Source organism: Barbatula barbatula (assembly GCF_947034865.1).
Source record: "Barbatula barbatula genome assembly, chromosome: 11".
Taxonomy (NCBI): Eukaryota; Metazoa; Chordata; class Actinopteri; order Cypriniformes; family Nemacheilidae; genus Barbatula; species Barbatula barbatula.
In genome coordinates, this window is record NC_136774.1 from 14,505,817 (window position 1) to 14,513,484 (window position 7,668).

Here is a 7,668-nt window from a genome sequence, read left to right on the forward strand (position 1 = left end):
AATTATCTGATTCTTTATAATCGCTGCTGGCTAAATTAGTCAAATGTTTTTAATTACACCAAATCACATCACAGACTTTATGCTTGCACCACATATTTTAGTGTCCTTTCGCTTCCCTAAAATGACCTTTTCTCTGAAAACACTCAAAGAAAAGAATTTCTCTCAGCTGGAGTTCATTGCAAACTGTTTGTTAAAGCAATAGTTCACCCCAAAATGAAGATTCTGTCACCATCTCCTCCTCGAGTTGTTCCAAATTTATATACAATTATTTGTTCGGTTGAACACAAAGAAAGATATTTGGAAAAATGTTAGCAATTTTAAATTCTGGGACATTATTGACTGCCATAGTAGGAACAATTTTGTTCCGTTTACACAAAAGAAGATATTTAGAAGAATTTAGGAAAGAAAGCAGTTCTGAGGCATGTTCACTACCATTAAAATTTTGTCCCAGAGCTGAAAATTGGTCAAATTCTTCCAAATATCTCCCTTTGTGTTCAGCAGAACAAAGAAATGTATACAGGTTTGGAAAAACTTAAGGGTGTGCAATGTATGATAGAATTTTTATTTTGAGATGACTATCCCTTACAGGCCTTTTTTAAAAGTTGAATATATCTGCTTGACTGTTCTGGAATAAATGCAGCTTAAATATTAACAGCATGATTGTCGCAACAAACAGAACAGACATATCAAAGGTGAACAATTCCTGCCAGACAACCTTAATAAATCAATAAGTTTCTAAGATCTTAAGTGTTCAACAAAGCCTTTCAATATGTTTGCTTATGCAACTTTTGCTTGAGAAATGTGCAAAAACATTGTTTGAATCAAAATCACTTATGTTATGCGTGTCAAACAGAGCTGGTCTAGAATATACCACTGCTGACAAAAGACAGAAGCAACATGGATCTGAATGAAGCCCAATAATGTGCATCTGAAGTATTTTATCCAAAAACTTAAGTTTACAATCATTGTGGTCTATTACGTGGAGTGGTCAAGCCGGTTTGTGGGTGGGTCCAAGGCTGACATTTTGAAAGTGCTGTTATGTGCTAATATTCAAGGCACTCTTTCATTCATTCATTGACCACTTCCCCATTTCTCTTTCTTTTTGTCCATATTTCTTCTGATTCTCCTGGACTCGAGTAAGATGACATTAAAGATGAACATCCGGTGTCTTTCTGGCATGGCTGCCAGGAATTCATGCGGCGTCCAAAGTGGCCGTAAGGGGTGGAACCATGACCCAGCAGGACACTGGCCCAGATTTCGACACTGTTGCACTTCTGCTATTCTTTCTCTGACGCTTGCGCAGTGGTTCATGGCAACCGACACATCGTTGGGTCGTACCACTCGCATCATGCAGAACTGGGTTGAGTAATTGACAGCCTTCCTGTTCTTGCAACAGAATGGAACAGAAGTCATGATGATCATGCCATCAATGCCCCTACATTGGGTCCCCCTTTAACTCCGCTGCTGTGGAGACACATCTCCATATTTCTTGATTTTTATTTTTGCCATCAATCATTATTATTAGTCAGCCTTTATGTTTCTCACTGGGTTTTTCAAATATATAAACAATAAAAGAGTGCTTGTCAACTTTGAGAACAAAGTATTTAATCATTTAAAAGTACAATGTTTTTACCATTCCCTGAAAAACAGCAAAACAATTATGAATGTAAAATTATTAATGTAAAACATTATTAATGTAAAATATATCAATGTTTTCCAGCAATGAGTATTCTAAGGCCTACACATTTTAAAAGATCTATATTTTTTGTTAAATTTGGGTTGGTCATATTTGAAAAAAATTGCACAAACTCCCACCCCACAAAATGATATTCTAGACTCAGGGCAAAATGCTGCCTAAAAAAATTCCCCTATGTAATGTATATTTAATATTCTGTCCTCGCTCTATCCCATTTATCCAAGTTCAGTTCTTTTGCAAACACTACAGAAACCTAAACATGTCATGAATGTATAAAACATTTAGTTTTATTCTTTTTATGCACAATTAAAATCAATTTGATTTCCCTTTTATTGCTTTTTTACATCATTCACTTAAAGATCTCTTATGTATTATAAATTATTTTCTTCTGTGTGGATAATTTCTATATAAAGCACTTTGAATTAGTTGAGTATGAAATGTGATACTATATATACATAAACTTGCCTTGCTTATTTAGTGTTTGTTGTTAAATTTGTTGTTGTAAGTGTGCTTTAACTAAAATGGGAAAACTACTCAAAACTTTAAATTATCACATTCTTTTTTTTAACAAACCCCAGTAGGAAGATATAAATGAATAATAGAGTGATTGGCCAGCCACGTGTCAAAACATAAATTGTTGCTGAGTTTTGAATTTGTTTTATGTTTTTAAATTTATTTACTTCTAAGTTTGATTTTGATTTGTAAAAAAAAACTCTCCACTACAAACCATCTGTTTCTAGTCCATCAGTAGTGAAAACTTAAATAAAACCACAACTCATACACTGTCAAAAAATGGATGTGATCAATGTTATGGCAACATATTTTTAGATACTTTAACTCACCAAAATAACCGAAATAGTTTTTAAAAGTTACAGAAACTTTTATCAAAATTTAAAATAGCAAGTCGCAATGACTGATATCGCATTTAATTCTATCTAAAACTTGGACTCAACACTATTAAACACCAGAATACTGATTATATTTTCATGTTTTTGCTGGAGGCTTAACATTTTCTGTTGTCCAAGTAGCCGGAGATTACTTTAAGAGATTGATCTGCTCCTCGCACTGATGATGTCACTATCTCCTTCACAAACGTTTATTTCCACCTGCCATCTCTCCATCAGCAAGCAGCGAGGGGCTCCTAGCCGCCCTGTAGCGTAAAGGTTGCATCTGCAAACTTCTAACCAGGAGATAGACAATCAGTGCGGGCGGCTCAATATGGGCCACTGTCAGGATCAGAGGATACTGATATATTGGTTGTGTGCGTGTGTGTGTGTAGGCACGAAAACCCTTTCTTATACTCACGTGACGGAATCTTAACTGTCTAACAAACACACCGTGGCACTCAGCTCAGCCCACATCACTATATTGGATCTCTTCCTTCCTGGAGAGATAACATACACAAGAGAGATCATGAAAAAAGCACAGGGCGTAGAAAGAAAAGTACATGTATGTCACAATTTAACTGACGAGACCTGCTGTGTGCATTTAATGACCGATGCACTTCTTTCTGTCTTTATTTAAGAACTAAAAATATGTATGGTAACATGAGAGCCCAAGTTCTGAAAGGCTGACATGATTATGGATATCATGAATGGGGGACTTGGATGAGTCTTGGTTAAAGACCACTAGGGACAAAATGGGTGACATATTGGCTCGTTAAACTCGCATAAAGAGTCCTTCCTCCCTTGCAATATGTGTTTGAACTTTAAAAATCCAAAGAATGATTACACACATAAAGTCAGTCCTTGACTTAGGGTTATCTCTGCTTCTGACCCTGGGTAGAAATTCCCTCATCATGTATATCATGAGTTGTCTGTGCATTGTGATGCAGTGTGTTGTGAGGTTAACAGGTAGAAATAAGTGTTGTCGAAAATTTACAATTGTTAGCATGAAACACGAAACCCCTGTGATTACTTACTTTTAGTTTCCCTTTGTGTGTGACTGAAAGGAGGAAAACTCGCACAACAAAACCCAATCTGAGAGCTTCAATGAGGGTTAGCAGAAACACATGCTGTAGGTTTCTGTCCTACCAAACACTCCTGAAACTCCAGACACACCCATTACACCCAGACATGAGTCAGTTTTTGACTGGAATAATACTTAAAAAAAATTGATATTGTTTCATACTCAGCATTATTTTAGCGGTATGATATTAGAGTATTTTGGAGGTTGCATTGATCCGAAGATGTAAGTTTCTTTGACGCTGAGATAGTTTCAAAGACACAATAAACATCCTGCCGTGAGTTTCGTTGTTAGTTTGTGCTATTTAAATCATCTGGATCGTTGAGTACTGCCAATACGTCATGTTTCAACCTAACCTGCAAATTCTAACAATCACTAGTGTAAATTAAACCAAAACTGTAAAATTTGTCTAACAATCAGTTAATATCCGTTTGAACTTTTAACATCACTCCCAGATGCAATACGGGAAAAGATTCTCCACAAAATTACATGGAAGGAAACCACAGGACACATGTTTTTTTCAGTCATGGTTTGTGCAGCACCTGTAAGAATATCTGCTGAGTCACGTCTACTGTAAGAACTTTAGTCATGTTAAACAGAATACAAAATGTGACAGTTGAACCGATTAATGACTTCACACACAGACACAGGGTGGGGTGGCAAGAGTTCATGTTGTATAAAAAAATACAAGGCTACATGTGATTCTGAAATTATAAAAATACCGAAACACTATAAAACTAAAGACAAGTTTTGGGGATATATCTGATGTGAGGGTAATTCAACAAGGTTGCTTGGTATATATTTGGAGCTCACCACCCCACACAGGGGCCTTTTGGATCAGCGTGCACTGTATGTGTTCAGTTTTTTTTTTTTGGTGTGTTTGAAGTCGTTATGGTAGCTCATGGCCGTCTCATTCCCCAAAGCACTGACCCAACTTGACTATTTCATAATTCAGCCCTGTTTGTAAACCATTCAATTGTGTTGACTTGGACTGAGATTAGCATAGATTGAACCAAACAGGGCAATTCCAGCGTTATGGATGTGACATTCAAAACTTGAAATATAAATTCAGAGAATTCATCAGAGAATGTATTATTACCAATATGCTGAATCATCTGTATATATTTTACTAAATCCCTGATGATAGAGTCCAAACATCTTAAAAATCACTTTTTTTCTATTTTAAAAGAGGGAAATATACATGCGTAATGGATGTGACAAAAAGTGCTGCACATTCTTTTTAGAAAACAGCATACTGTGTAGGAATTTTGTTGAGTTAAAATTCACAAACCAGAAGCACTAATACCCAACAAAAGGAGACGGGATGACTCTTCATAGACCACAAAATTGTTATGAGGAATATAGTTGTTATGGATGTGACCATTTCTTTATGGCTGTGACAATTCCCTTACTTACAGACAATCATGCTTTAAATACTTTAAGTTGGTATGAAAACCACCAAATGTTGACATCTGACAATTTGGTGAAGACCAATTTTTATCTTAAGGTTGACATTTGCATGGAATTGCGCAACACACAACTTCACGCTTTAAAATACAACACAATGCGTGTTCGAAGAATTCCCACCACTGCTCCTTTTCTGCATAAGAGTAAAAACAGACACATGGTACGAGTTAGAGAAGACGCTGTTTTGCGTTTTGTGTCCTGCTTATGAAAACCTCCCTCGTCGGTCACAAGTTGCAGAGCATTGCTATGACGACCATGATGTAAAGGTGGTGAACGATATGACATTTGTTGTGGAAGATCTCAAGCAGGTCATCTTACAGATTTCACATTGCAAGCCTTTAGCGCACGTCAGCGAGCGCGTTCATGTGTGTTTGCAGCAGGAGGAAGGAAGTGTACGTCGTACAGAAGGGGAAGCACCGAGCCTGGCTGTTTACGTAAACCGCGCAGCGAAACAACAACTGTTGAGGTGTCATGGAGTACATGCGCACAGGCGCACAAAGCAACAGGAAATGACAGCGTGCACACTTGTTGCCATAATGAATAACCTCAAAAGAAAACAATGCAGTTAAGGGGTGCCCTCAAACAGACCAGCAAGTGTCCCCAAATGCGTTGGCCAAAAACTATATTTTTTTCCACTCACTTCAGCATAACAAGCAAAACAGAGCTTAAAGATAATTTTGTCTGTTGACGTCAGGGTCACAAAGGTCAAGATGGGATTCAACTGTCATTCAAACTAAATCCCAGAAATTTCAATAAAATATGGAAGCGCCATACAACAAAATGTCTGAATTAAGCAGTTTTGTTCAGGGTTTTGCTATTTTTAGTTTGTTTTCAACCCTGTTGAAGATTTAATGGCTACTTGAAATTTGTTTCAACATCTGCTGTTTGACTTTGATAAAAAGTGAGTCAGAACCTGAGTCATCCTCTGTTTTTCTTTTACTCTGGAGTTTCCTAAATCTCTTGCTCCCAGGAAATATTCCTGATGAAACGGAAATGGGAGGAGAGAGAACAACAGGAGGGACATACAGGAAAGAGAGATAAGTGCTGCAAACCAATATCAATCCATCCTCATCCAATCAAAATAATACTTTCAGTTTACAACCACTGCTGGTAGTCTCCCCACGAGAAGTCACAAGGACCGATACAATGTTCCTAGACCACAACCAAGCACGAAACAAGCAGGTGCTTGATACCTGAACCCAAAACTCACCTGTGTCACAAGCCAGAGTTTCAGGTTTACTGTCTTTTTAAGGACATTTCCGGTATTCAGCACCGCCCACCACTGTTTTTTTCCCAAGTAGTTGGATCACCCTGTTCTGTCTTGCCTGTTTTACGTCAAAGTACCACGAGTGTTAAGGAGTGCCCTGACTCACCCGTGTACACATGCGCAAATACGCATTCCAACATGTTGCGTGCACACAAATGCATACTTCTGAACACATTCATCCTGACTGTATCTAACCCACAATTCTATGTGACACACACACTCTCAAATACTTCACACTTTACCGTTTGGCTTTCAAGAACAATACTACGATGACAGTGATGCAACTTCTAATCGGACAAACCATGTACCAGTTACTGTAACCAGTTACTATTTCCTGCTGAGTTACATCAAAGTTCATAATAAAAAGACAATCCAATTAATTCTGTCCGGATGTTTTTTCAGCATCTGTTATTATTTGGATGCAGTGTGTGCTTGCTATTGTCAAATTACGTGCAAAACAATATGTAATTTTAAAATTGTTTAAAAAAATATCCATTAACTGAAATCTTCGAAGCCTGATACAATTTTTAAACAAGAAAACAACAATTTATAATAAAAAAAAACTTATCAGAGTTCCAAAAGTAATTCTAAACTGCTGAATCACCACATCACACGGAAACTGAGTGACAACAAAATAACATAATGATACGCCATACTGTTACATATAGGTTAGGTCACAGGAAATGGGATGCACAGCTTGGCAACATAAATCACACTGATACCACTAGATAAATTCCAACAATTCTATTCAGACAGATGAAGAGACAACCATAAACTGACACAACATCCTTTCATCAGTAGAAACTAACACAAACCAGTAAAGAACACGTAAAGGAAACCACAAGCCAGGCCCCTCACACCAGTAAAAACACAAGAACAGTCAAGAGCCAGATATTAGCTCAGACCAGCTGAAACTTGTGCAAACCAACACAGAATAAAGTCCCCTTCCCACGTATGTAAGCATAGATGACCCCAATTTTTCGAGTCCAAGAAACACGTTCGTCACAAAAACAGAGGACGTGAAGGTTTTTTAAATCAATATTGGGGGTGTTAGATTTTGTCAGCAGACCTAGATAATGGGACAGGAAACACATGGGTATGATGCCCAATTTCAGTGTGCTGACACACACACGATCACGTACACGCAAGAATAGCAGATTCAGGTGGTTAAGCAAGAGGATGAAGGTGTAAGATCTCCACATTACATGCACGTCTACTATGTGGAGGTGCTAACTTGAGGATGATAACTTTCAAAGAGGTGTTAAACAGTTAA

General features: G+C 37.5%; 1 long non-coding RNA gene across 1 annotated transcript; it reads right to left on the bottom strand.

Annotated features, from left to right (window-relative positions):
• Positions 1–1,584: 1,584 nt before the first annotated feature.
• Positions 1,585–6,494, bottom strand: LOC306900710. The gene is made up of 3 exons (XR_013787317.1): positions 6,339–6,494; positions 3,002–3,080; positions 1,585–2,873 (listed from the first exon to the last, which is right to left on the bottom strand). It is a non-coding gene; the product is annotated as an uncharacterized lncRNA (long non-coding RNA).
• Positions 6,495–7,668: the final 1,174 nt, after the last annotated feature.